This window comes from Nannobrachium achirus (genome assembly GCF_963921795.1).
Source record: "Nannobrachium achirus genome assembly, chromosome: 10".
In the NCBI taxonomy this organism is placed as follows: Eukaryota; Metazoa; Chordata; class Actinopteri; order Myctophiformes; family Myctophidae; genus Nannobrachium; species Nannobrachium achirus.
The window spans coordinates 1921479-1935283 of record NC_137819.1 but is presented as its reverse complement, the minus strand read 5'-3'; positions in this window follow the sequence as shown (position 1 = coordinate 1935283).

Genomic DNA, 13805 nt, shown 5'->3' with positions numbered 1-13805 from the left:
CAAATCTAACAGAAAAACATTCCACGTCCTGTCCTGTTGAATCTAACAATTTTGTCTGTTAAACTTTGTATTAATTTTGTCTCTTAGATTTGTTGTTGTTTTTATGTTGCACCGTAACCCTAACCCTAGTAGTCCAGTCATTTTAGGCCAAAATTAGGCCAAACCTAGAACAAATTGCAATAGTAGCAAACTCAACTGATTTTGTATCCTCAATATGTCCTTAGTGAGGGAAAAAAAGTCCCAAGAAATCCCACCGGGGCAAAGTTTTGAAAACGACCTATCTACCTTCACTTACTATACACTACAATATAAAGGAAAAAATGACTGAAAAAAAATCTGCTTTAAGTGGGATGTGAGGGGTCAAACTAGGGGTTTTTAATTATTCTGAATCCATTGCAATCATTTGTTTTGCACGAAAAACATTCCTTGGGCCAGAAATGGCCACTCAAAACGTCAATTTTCATCAATTTTCATCAATTTTCAGTCTTTTGGGGTCCGTTTTTAGCCCAAGGAATGTTTTTCATGCAAAACAAATGCTTGCAATGGATTCAGAATAATTAAAAACACCTAGTTTGACCCCTCATATCCCACTTAAAGCAGATTTTTTTTCAGTCATTTTTTCCGTTATATTGTAGTGTATAGTAATTGAAGGTAGGTAGGTCGTTTTCAAAACTTTGCCCCGGTGGGATTCCTTGGGACTTTTTTTCCCTCACTAAGGACATAATGAGGATACAAAATCAGTTGAGTTTGCTACTATTGCAATTTGTTCTAGGTCTAACCCTAAAATGACTGGACTATAGTAGTAGTAGTAGTAGTAGTAGTAGTAGTAGTAGTAGTAGTATATTTGTTAGTATTTATTAGTAAGGGGCCTCGGGTCAGATACTATCACAATTTGAGATAGTTTGGTGGTTAGATTTCTTTTTTATTTTATTTTTTTTAGATATTTTTGGGGGCTTTTTTCTGCCTTTTATTGACAGTAAACAGGGAGAGAGATTGGGGGTGACACGCAGAAAAGGTTGTCAGGATTGAGACTTCAACCTGTGACGTTGCAAAGGCTGGGTTAAGCCCGGATCAGAGTCTACGGTGGAGAGCTATCCACCGCAAATTTGAGGTGGAAAGCTTTCCACCTCAAGTCAGAAAATAAGTGCAGGCCATCATAGTCACGGCCCACGGTGAAGTCCTTTACCCCGTCTAGACCGGTTCAGGTCGACCAATCAGTGAACGGGGTGTAGAGCCTGTCTGTCTGATAGTAAAAACAGAGAGATGTGTTGGGACTTGCGGTGGAAAGCTCTCCACCGCGAGGAATGATGCAACGTTGTAGTTTCATGACTCAAAAAGACTCGAAAAGACTACACCGCGGTGGATAGCCTTCCACCGCGGACCCGACTATGATCCGCGCTTTACCAGCCTAGGTGCCTAGACCACCAGCCTAGGTGCCTGGACCACTACCCTGTGTCCCAGGCCCGCAATTGATTTTCATTACTGTATGGTTCACTTGTTTCTCATTCTGGTATGTTGTCACCTTGACTTTGTTTATGAAGACACGACTTGTTGAGATTACTTTTTGCAATATGTTTTCGAATGCAGTGTTGTAATTTTCTCTGAAATTTGCCAGTGATTGCTGGGTCATGTTGTGACCCAGCAGGACCTCAGCTGTTTTGTGGAAGCATGTCACCCATGGCTCATACCCAGATTCTTCAATTTGTACCTTCAGCCGAAGTCTGTATTTAACGTTTCGAAAGGCGTCATTGCATTTGTCACAATAGTAAAATCCATTTTCCATGGACTTTTACATAGGTGATGTCACCTGTGTCATGACTGGCTCAGGTGATAACAAAAGATTGGGGAGAGGAGACATGGCAAAAGTGTAACAAAGTGTATTTATTAAATGAAGCCTAGGACATTAAACTAAAGAATGCTTCAACACAGCTGAGCTCAACATAGTGTATAAGGATCCTATGAGATGTGGAGTCAGCAATCAGTAGTGTAAGTGTGGATGAGTGGAACATAGTGTGGTGCAGAGTGTTGGATGGAAAGTAAGACTAAACATAACAGAACATAAGGCAACAGGGCTGGTGGAGACAGGTCAGCCTCCTCTGGATCTCTCCTTCAGACTGGCATGGGCTGACTTTTTATAGACTCCTGGAGGCACCGGGCCCAGGTGCTCTCCAATGAGCCATCAGACAACAAGCCAATGAGGCCCCACCCAGCTCACCTATTAGGAGACAGTTAAGCAAGGCAACGAGCCACAATGACCCAGACTTAATGTGTGGGGCATCACACCCCCCCCCCCCTTAAAGTCGTGGCTCCCACTAGGATCCATGACTCAGTAAATAAACAATTTACTTAAGGTACTTAATTTGATTCAATTAAGGATAACAAAAAATGATAACGAACCCATTAACCCCAAATTCAACAATACCCAAAGCAGTGCATTTTACATCGATCAATTTTAACATTAATGTATACCATGGTTTTACTACATTCCAAATAAGTACTTTTCAATGCATTTTCTAACACTAGGAGTGCACTAGTAACACCCCATAGCCCTGGCCCTGCAATACTCCTGGACTCTCCTTCCCCCTCAACGGCTGGATCTGGTGTTTCAGCTATAGCAATGATGCCGTCAAGGAGCAGGACAGGCCAGGGATTGCAACACCAGGCACAAAAAAAACAAAACAAGAGACAGCAAGTATTAGATATTGACACTGGTACACTGGTTTAACAGTTCTACATATCAACCATTTAGTCCTCTACCTCAGTCACTGCCACTGACTGAGAAGATGGACTCACGAGTCACGACCATGGCAAGGTCGCAACAGGTTTACATGACATAACTGAGTAGTTTTGCGAAAATTAGGAGTTGAAATGAGGTAGTTGACCTCTGAAATACGCTCAACAACAGTGTATGGACCTGTAAGCTTTGCTTGAAAAGGCAATAGAGCAAACACCTGCTCACCCGGTCTGAATTTCCGACGTTCAGACCGCTGACCAAATGAACGCTTCATTTTCACTTTAGCATTTGAACAGATCACATTAGTAGGCTTAGAGGAGATAATGCGATTCAACAATGGCGGTGCCGACACATTTTCCCATACACAAGCCCCAGCATGCTCGTTACCCAGGAGAACATCAACCCCAGCCACCGGTAATGCAGTACGCAATGCCACCTCCACCTGGCCTTCAACCAGGCCACATTCGAGATTGACTTTATGTATAGGAGAAGGGATTACGGACATGCCCATACCACGGCTCAACATGGCATCCCCAGTAGCAGACTGTGAAGAGAATGGTAGGAGTGAGTCAAGAACATACGCCGCTGTGTCTCTCAGAATTGTCACAGGCACTTTTTCCTGCGAGCCCACAAGAGAGATAAACCCCCTTTCCACAAACGGTCGATACGCCTCATCTACACCGCCGAGACTACTCTCGCTCTCATGCAGAGGACCTACCGAACTCACATTTGACACAGGCCCAATGGCCGCAGTCGACTTCACCTCCATCGTTCCATCTCTTTGTTTCCATGAATAACAGTCTGCTTTAATGTGACCTTTCTTGCCACAGTAGTGACATGCTTTTTCACCGTCACGGGCAGCCCAACTTTTCCCGTCCTCCCGACTCCTCCGGTTTCGAATTCCTATGGAAAGGCGCGCTGTGACCACCCTCCCCATGGCTGGATGTGACACACTCTCGGTGCGTAACTTGGGCACCCCGCGGTACCCAGTCTCCCAGTAATGGCGAGTGCCAATGTTCGGCCGGCCCTTGGCCGCGGCGGCCGGCCGGGCGTTTTCGGCCGGCCGCTAGTAAATTCGGCCGGCCGCTAGCAAATTCGGCCGGCCGCTAGTATATTCGGCCGGCGGCTAGTATATTCGGCCGGCCGCTAATAAATTCGGCCGGCCGCTAGTATATTTGGCCGGCCGCTAGTAAATTAGGCCGGCCGCTAGTAAATTCGGCCGCCGCTAGTAAATTCGCCCGGCCGCTAGTAAATTCAGCCGGCCGATAGTAAATTCGGCCGGCCGATAGTAAATTCGGCCGGCCGCTGCTATACAGAGTCAAACAATGACAAACAACATTTAGACCGTAAGCCACTGGGGTTGGTCGGTACCAACTGAGGGGATTAATGCTCATAGTGATTTTTGTCATGGTATACATGTCTAGAGTTAGAAAATATGTGATAGCCTTGCACCAGAGGTAGCTTTATGGGTGCTATCATGCATTTTATTTTATAACACTAGGCGAAAATTACTTGGGTCAATTTATGAAAACATACTACTTAACCCCCCTATATAAAAGGTTTTTCAACTAGTTATGTTACCTCTAGGCATGCTTAAGAACACACTAAAGATGTAGGAATTTATATGTCTTATAAAGCCATCATTTTCAAGATGGCGTCCAAGATGGCTGCCTGGAGCTTAAATAGTGTTATGATACTGTTCAACCTATAGAAAGGTGGTATTGGTTATCTGACCCAAGGTTTTAGGGTTCAATGAATGTGGCTGAATCAGTGAAATTACCATCAGTTAATTATTTATTGCCAAATCCATTGTATTGCAATGATCCAATGATTATACATCATTTTGTTAAAAATAACAAATTGTATTTCAGTTGTGTGAGGGAATCTGTGAACGTATGGTGATTCATATGGGTACCTGGGGGGCATAGGTGTAGATTACAGTTATATATTCAATTGCCATTCAGTCTTAGGCCTATGTGCTAAAGGTCAGGTTAAGGTCTCTCACATCTTATCACTCCTTATCCAGGTGTCCAAGCAGGCAGCAGCTATGGTCACTGGTTGACATGTGTTCACCTCACAATTGACATGTTATACAGTCATTCCTCAGCTGCATTGCAATACTGTTGCAAAGTTCAGCGCTGGAAATGCATGTGTTTGCATATGGAGGGCTGACAGGCAAGTTCAGTGGTAATAGTCTTGAGTGTATCAGCTGCACTCTGAAGTGGTTTGTATCAACTAGACCAAAGACATTTGAACAGATACATCAGCAGTCTACTTGGACACTGTGCATCCGACTGGCTGACTTTGGGTAGACAACTTAATTCTTCCTACTGTATACTTCCCATTCACCAGTTTGAACATGCAGGGAGACACCTTGTCAATAGGTTGTCACCTTTTCTCTCATGACACATGATGAAGTGCTTCTTCCGTGCTGGCCATGTGCAATAAGCTTGATATCTCACCCAGTGCCTGCTGAGATGCATGGTCTCCATGCCATAGAGGCTAAGCTAGAACTTGTCTGTCAGCACCATAATGGATTGATTCTGGATCACTGTCTCTGCTCACCAGTCTGGGGAGCAGACTGCCATAAAGAGCAGGAATGATGCTGTCATGACAACACGGTCATGACGCATGTGGGTGAGTTGACTGACGCCTACCCAAAATGTGCAGTAACAGCAGTAGGGAGTCTAAGCACTGGTGTGTCTTGGTTGTAAAATATCGGGGTGTATCCACACACAGAAAGATCACTGCCCTCATCTCTTCAATCCCATTATTGGTAAATGTCCCCAACAATGTGCATGGTAATATCCTTTAACCTAATAAGATGTCATCCTGAAGAGCAAGAACAGAGCAGAAGCTGTTGAGCATGGTGGACACCTTCAGTGCTGTTGATAGATAGGCTACTGCATTTAGTCATGATGAGGCAGACATCACCAAGACTTCCTAAATTCCTATGACCCTGATGCAGCCACCTCTGGAACCTCATCCTTACATCCTTACTGTGTGCCAGTCAGGAGGTTGAAGGCTAGGAGGATGCGATGGGTGGACTTTCTGATCCTGATTATGAGTTGGAGAATACAGATGTAGTTGCAAAAGATACATATTGCCATGTTATTATATAATGTTACTATTATTATTATTATTATTATTATTACCCTTATTAATGCCAGTTCTGTGTCATGCCAATGACAAGTGAAAGATGAATATTCATCAAGTTGTTTCTATTTGTTGTTCTCCCAGAGGTCAAATGTTACCTTGACCTGACCTTTAACGTGTGAGGTATGGATTCTACACATATGAAAACCAAGAAATTAGAGTATCCAGGTTTTCTATACTAGGACAAGTGGATCAAATAGTGGGCATTTTGGATATTTTCTTACACACGCACTATATTTTGTTTAATGAATTTCACAATACATTTCCTTAGAATATATGTATGTAAACATGGTTTAAGGAACTCTTTGTGTGACATCTTTCATGAAAACAAAAGTACATCTATGTAATGTAGTCACTACACTACAGTACAGTATGTTGTCACTGCCTGTAATAGATACCATTTCTAGAGATGCTACTTTTAACAACTTTTATGAAAAACATATAGTCTGAGCTTTATCCTTGCCATTTTTCATAGACAGAGCATCAATACTAAGGGAGAATCATCGGTTTGAAGTAGAATGCTTTTGAAAACTGTGTTTTGGCATTTGATTATAGATGAAGTGAAAACACACAGAAAGCTACCCCGGATGCAAGGCTCTCACATATGTAATAGTCCTAGGGATGTATAGCTTCCCAAAAGTCAATATGAGAATCATTCCCTCCCAGATGGTACTGATGACCCCAAATTTGGGGCCCTGGCGTATTATGTCATAAAAATTAGTCATTGTCAATGTCACTGCCTGTAATAAAGAACAATTCTAGATATGCTAATTTTAACCACCTTACTGGACAATATATATAGTCTGAACTTTATCCCAACCATTTTTCAAAGAGATGGATGAACAATAAGAGAGAACCAACCATCAGTTTGAAGTAGAATGTTCCATTCGGATTTTGAAAAGTTTTTTTGCATGTTATTATAAATGGAGTGATAACACACAGAAAAGCTACCACAGATGCAAGGCTATCAATTTTTTCCTAATACTAGGGATGTATAACTTCCCAAAAATCACTATGAGAATCGTTCCCCCCAGATGGTACCGATGACCAAATAATGTGGAGCCATGGTTCACAGAGGATTATGTCATAATTATAGTCACTATGTTGTCACTGCCTGTAATAAAAAACAATTATAGATATGCAAATGTTAACAACATTAGTGAAGAATATATAGTCTGAGCTTTATCCCAACCATTTTTCAAAGAGATAGGGTCAATATTAAGAGAGAACCATCAGTTTGAAGTAGAATGTTCCATTCGGATTTTGAAAACTGTGTTTTGGCATGTGGTTATAAGTGATAACACACAAAAAGCTACCTCCACTGCAAGGCTATCACATTTTCCCTAGTACTAGGGGTGTATACCTTCCCAAAAATCACTATGAGAATTAATCCCCCCAGATGGTACCGATGACCCCATATGTACGTTGCTAGCTCACGGTCTAATTAAGATGTCTATTGTATGTGTTTTTTCATGGAGAATTCAAATATGACATTATTTTTTGGATAGGACAACTCTAACCTGCATCAATTTGTATTTTTAAATTGCAAATTGTACCCCTATCCATCTAAAAAACAAATTGGATGTCTATTGTGTGTATTTTTTGATGGAGAATTCAAATATGACCTTCTTTTTGGGATAGGACAACTCTAACCTGCATCAATTGGTGCATCAACCTGCTATCTATCTATCTATCTATCTATCTATCTATCTATCTATCTATCTATCTATCTATACTTCACCTTTAGTCCAGAATAGAGTTCAGCCTCAGGAACTTCACACTTGGAACTGTGTCATGACTGTGTCATGGAGCTGAACAGAGCTATGTTAAATACTCACAATGAGTCTGATGGACCAATCAGGGTGGTGGTGGGGGGAGGGAACAACAATAGACAGAAACTGGATAATGCTTTTTTAACTGTCCCACCTAAGTCCCTGCTAGTCTGAACAAACATCGCCTTCCCTCTCATAACACTACTACTACTACTATTAGTACTACTACTAAATTTATATAAAGCTGCTCTTGCATTTGAATTCAAGTCTGACACAAGTTAAGGTTAACTTAGGTAGTAGTTCATTTTGCTGGCTTTTAGGGTCTGTGTGTGAGTGTGTAGGCCCACAAATTATTATAATTGTCATGAAGTGACTCTATCTATCTATCTATCTATCTATCTATCTATCTATCTATCTATCTATTTATTTATACTTCACCTTTAGTCCAGAAGAGAGTTCAGCCTCAGGAACTTGCACACATGGAACTGTGTCATGACTGTGTCATGGAACTAAGCAGAGCTATGTTAAATACTCACAATGAGTCTGATGGACCAATCAGAGTGGTGGTGGGGGGAGGGAACAACAATAGACAGAAACTGGATAATGCTTTGTTAACTGTCCCACCTAAGTCCCTGCTAGTCTGAACAAACATCACCTTCCCTCTCATACCACCACTACTACTACTACTATTAGTACTACTACTACTACTACTACAATTTATATAAAGCTGCTCTTGCATTTGAATTCAAGTCTGACACAAGTTAAGGTTAACTTAGCTAGTAGTTCATTTTGCTGGCTTTTAAGGGCCTAAGTGACGTTTTAGCTTACACGTATTAGTTTTGTATTTTTTTTTTAATTGTTTTGTACTTTTTTATATATATAACTATTAAAATATCAATTCCTTTTAGCTTAATATGTATACAAGTACAGACTGCTTACGCATGTTGTTTTTAATAAAATAGTTACAGTCAATTAAAACTTTGTTTTTGCTCTCCTGTAAAATTCTGAAAATGTCACATAGGCCCTTTGCGCTCCAAGCCCTCGATTTGTTCACTAGACATTAAGTCAAGGTTACTCTTTGGAGTTGAAGCTAAGTGTTTTATTACTTTGTGGTTTAACATTATTTAAAAGGTAAATTCATTGTTATGGTTACTTTAGAAGACTGCTTTTGCATTCATGAGTTAAAAAGAGAGCCAAGCTAATTCAAAGAGTTAAGTTAAAGGAACACAAAACATGACCTAACTCACAGCTGCCATTGGACAGACGGTTACAACATACTCTTATCTTTCAAAGAACAGACAATTATAATTTATTTTATCTATTTGAGACTATCTAGCTGCTCTAGGGGAAATAGAGCATTCATTTGGGGTGATATATTTATCAGCCTATTCAATTGATAATGACCAATGGGTGGCAGTTTCTAAGTAGTTAACCATATAAACATAACAATAGATGTGGCTTAGACATGGATATTGCCCACTCAACTCATATTCTACATACAAGTCTGGAAATGTCTAGAATCAGTAACATGTGGGTGATAACCTACTTCAAAACAAATATGGTTTCATTCAAATGCAGTCAAAGGCTACAGCTTATAATCCAAGCAATTTATGATTATGGCCATGCATGCAAGACATTTCTCCTTTCAATAGCATGTCTCTTACTCTTTTGGTCTCACCGCTTAACGCATGTCTTACACTGATCTTAAAGGGAATGACAGCAGATACTGATTGGTTTGATTAAAGTAACACCCAAACACACCCATGACTAATTCAGGTCTGTTTTACCGTGACACACCTTGATGTGCAGATTACAGAAACAAGAGTAGCAAAATGGCATTGGTCACACCACAAGACCTGGCATTAAATATGACGTCCATAATAGCACTGTATGAATCCTCAGTATCTTGACCAAGCATTTGTCACAAACTCTACCTGAAGGGGTTGTCTGCCTGTATGAGTTCTTATGTTTTCTTTCAAAATGTTCATTAGATTTCATCGTTTTATTATGATTTGTGAACTGTACAACCAAAGGGCTTTTCACCTGCACGAGAGATTGTGTTTTAGTTTATGTATGAATCCTTGTGTGTACTTTTAAATGATCACTACGGCTACAGGCTTTACCACAAACTGTACAAGTAAAGGGTGTTTCCCCTGTATGAGTCCTCATGTGTGATTTCAAATGACTAGTTGTACCACAGCCTTTACCACAAACTGTACAAGTTAAGGGTTTTCCCCCTGTATGAGTCCTCATGTGTACTTTTAAATCACCACTTTTACCACAGCCTTTACCACAAACTGTACAAGTAAAGGGTTTTCCCCCTGTATGAGTCCTCATGTGTATTTTTAGTTCATCACTTTGACCAAAGCCTTTACCACTACTGTAGAAGTAAAGGGTTTCGCCCCTGTATGAGTCCTCATGTGTGTTTTTAGTGCATCTCTTTGACTACAGGCCTTACCACAAACTGTACAAGTAAAGACCTTTTCCCTCGTATGAACAACTGTGTGCCTCTTCAGATTTACCCTGTGCTTAAACATTTTGCCACACTCTTTACAACTAAAACCTTTATTCCCTGTGTGGCTCTGCGTGCAGGGAGTTTGTTTAGACAATGGCAGGTCCAGAGACAGCTTGTTGCTTATAGACAATGTTTGTTCTTCCACAATTTGTGTCATGCATGAATCCAGTGTGTTTACAACTGACTGACCTTCCCTGGTGTCCTCCCACTCATCACAGTCTTCAGTGATGGTCACCACTAATTGGTTGTGATGTTTCACAGTCCTCTACATCAGCCATGTGTTCAGTTGAGGTGCTGGCTACAGCCTCTGTCTCTCTGCTCTCATCATCACCTTCCCTTTTCACTGCTAGTAATGTCAATGTTAGCGTGCATAATTATGGAGTTTAATTGTCGTTAATGGTCAGACATTATTATTGTTGAGTCTGAAAAGAACAGTAGTGTGTAATGATGATGGCTCATTGGTCAAGGATTGGTCTATAGCTACCCGTGAATCAAATGATGAAGAAGTATGGATGCACTGGTGTTTAAAATACCAACAATAATAATGTCTGACCGTTAACGACAATTAAACTCCATAATTATGCACTTAAATCGCATTTGCATGTAAAATCTTTAGAACAATCAATGACAAAGTTACCCACCCAACAATGAATCAGGCACACTTGTGAAATCACACTGGCGAAATTACGGACATAGCAATTGTCCATGTGATTTGTTTTATATTCAGTTTCTCCCAATGATTTTCAGTTCTAGTGTCTAATGCTGATAGCAGCTCCACTGAGTTCTCTAGTTCATCTAACACATTAATTACCTGTATAATGTAAACGGTAACATTAGGGTAAGGGTTTGTATTTACAATGTCCTTCTCCCCAGAAAGAAAGGATATCTAACTTAATTACTTAATTGCTAGTATTGATTAGTCTTCTTTTCAAAAAATACACACTATAGACATCCAATTAGTTTTTTAGATGGATAGGATACAATTGACAATTTAAAAATACAAATTGATGCAGGTTAGAGTTGTCCTATCCAAAAAATAATGTCATATTTGAATTCTCCATGAAAAAACACATACAATAGACGTCTTAATGTTGTTTGTTTGTCATTGTTTGACTCTGTATAGCAGCGGCCGGCCGAATTTACTAGCGGCCGGCCGAATTTACTAGCGGCCGGCCGAATTTACTAGCGGCCGGCCGAATTTACTAGCGGCCACCCGAATTTACTAGCGGCCGGCCGAATTTACTAGCGGCCGGCCGAATTTACTAGCGGCCGGCCGAATTTACTAGCGGCCGGCCGAATATACTAGCGGCCGGCCGAATTTACTAGCGGCCGGCCGAATTTACTAGCGGCCGGCCGAATATACTAGCGGCCGGCCGAGGGCCGGCCGCACTTTGGCACTCGCCCTCCCTCAGCTGATACAAGCCCAAGCCCACAACACGTCGGAATTGTTGTATCTTGTATCTTTTTTTGTCTTTCTTCTTTTTTTTAATTCTTATCCCATGATGTTGTAACCCATTTATCACCTGGTGCCAATTGCCTAAGCTGTAATCCTGGGCTCTGCTCTAACTCTGCCAAGCTGGGGAGAGCCCCCAACTGAGCTCATGCTTCCTTCAGTGCATGAGGAGCGGGCGAGCCACTTCTTATCACCTGACAGGGGGAGTGTCCCCGGTTGGACGTAGCGAGTGGAAGGAACACATTATGGCTTGTAGATCTTCTATGTTCGGTTCACGGTGGTTGTGGTGGGCCGGTCTGGGCCAAGATGCCAGGGCTGAATTTATGTCCCATTGTAGCCCTGCTGCACTCCTTGTGTTTCGCTGAACTAGTTCGGAATTAAAGCCTGTCCGTACCTGAAGTTTAGGTTTTTAGTTTTTTTCGATGCAAGGAGTAGGCCTACTGTATATGTATAGACCATATTCACATGGACTTTTGCATTGAAGAAACAGTGTGACAACGGGGTGGCATTTCATTAACTTAATAGCAAAATGGCTGCCGTGTGAATATGGTCTATTGGCCTTTACAGAAAGACTGGAAGCAACACAGGATGACAAAAACATGAAAGTCAACGGAAAACCTGATTGAGAGTTAATTGATGTGACAGTCAATGGTATAGAGTATACATTGTTATTTTGAGTGTGAATTAATCATGTATGTGACTGTCAATGGTATAGAGTAGACATTGTTATTTTAAGTGTGAATTAATCATGTATGTGACAGTCAATGGTATAGAGTAGACATCGTTGTGAATTAATGTATGTGTGGCTGTTAGCTTGGCTGTTTACTGATCCTGTTTGTTACCCAGGTCACAGCTCTGAGCTCTCTCTGTGTTTAAATGCTTTCACTGCTGTCTGTGTACTCCTGTAGGCGGGGATTCCACTGACAATCAATCAGCAATCACTGACCAGTCCCAGCTTGCTAAAAGCAGTAGCGTCAGCCTACAGGTAGTAGTAGTGAGGACAGAATGCATCCAGGACAGGCTCGGGCTACTTTGATGGAAGGGCCACTAATGTAATCACTCACTCAAGGGTGTCACATTGTGTATCTGCACTCTCAATAGTATTTAGAAATGAATTTTGGAATTGGAACAGCTGAGATCAATATATTCATATATTGACCCATAGGTCACTTTAGGTGAAGGTGGGGACCCGCTTATTGGTCCCCGGGCCGCCAGTTGCCCATGTTATTTCATATTTTGAACGTACTGAAAATTATCATCTTTTACACATAATTTATGTACTGTAAATGTGAAATAATGTAATCATAACAACAATCAGTGTCTCTTAGCTCTATTGAGGCTTTCCATCAAAGTTTCAGCAACACAACAATTATTCTAAGGCTGGGGGTCAGAATCAGTAGCAGTTAATGATGTTCAATCATACAGTATGACATGTTGAGTTTTGATCACACTTATGATGCCTGCAGTAAAAGCCACTCTTCTCTTGCATACAGTACATGTGCACAAGATACAATTAAAACAACCTTGAACATTGCAGATCCACTGCAGGCCAGACTGCAATTAATGGACAACGCTTTGACTGACATGCATGAACAGTGTTGGGTATCGTTACATTTTGAAGTAACTTGTTAAGTTACTTTAGTTACTGACTTGAAAAACTAATCGGTTAAGTTACTCCGCTACCCAATGACAATTGTAACTTGCAGCCTCCTTTTAGCTCATGCGTCCTCTTCAAAAGGCCATCGCTCCCCAGCTTTAAACTGTACAGTACCTCGGTGCCGTGGCGTTGATATGGAGGCTCTATACCGGAGTTAAATGGCAACACACCGGCTCCGAATCCACCGTTGTCCGCCGTCCAGATACGATCCGTCGGATCCGATGATGTACAGTAAATCCACTTTAATACCCTACCGACGCGGACTTTTACACACGGTCAACTAAAGACACGGACGCTACTAATATCTCCCCGTTGTGAGGAACGATCAACACGTAGGCTATATTACAAACGGACGCAGGCAGCTTCTGTCGTTGTTTCGTGGGACATGGATGGAGAGCACCAAGTCAACAGTCAACAACGAGTAGTCAACAACAGTGAGTGAGTTGATTTCCTGGTTTCAAGATGACGCGCGTTGCAGAACTGGAGAGATGAAAGGAATGCGATTGGCTGACATACGA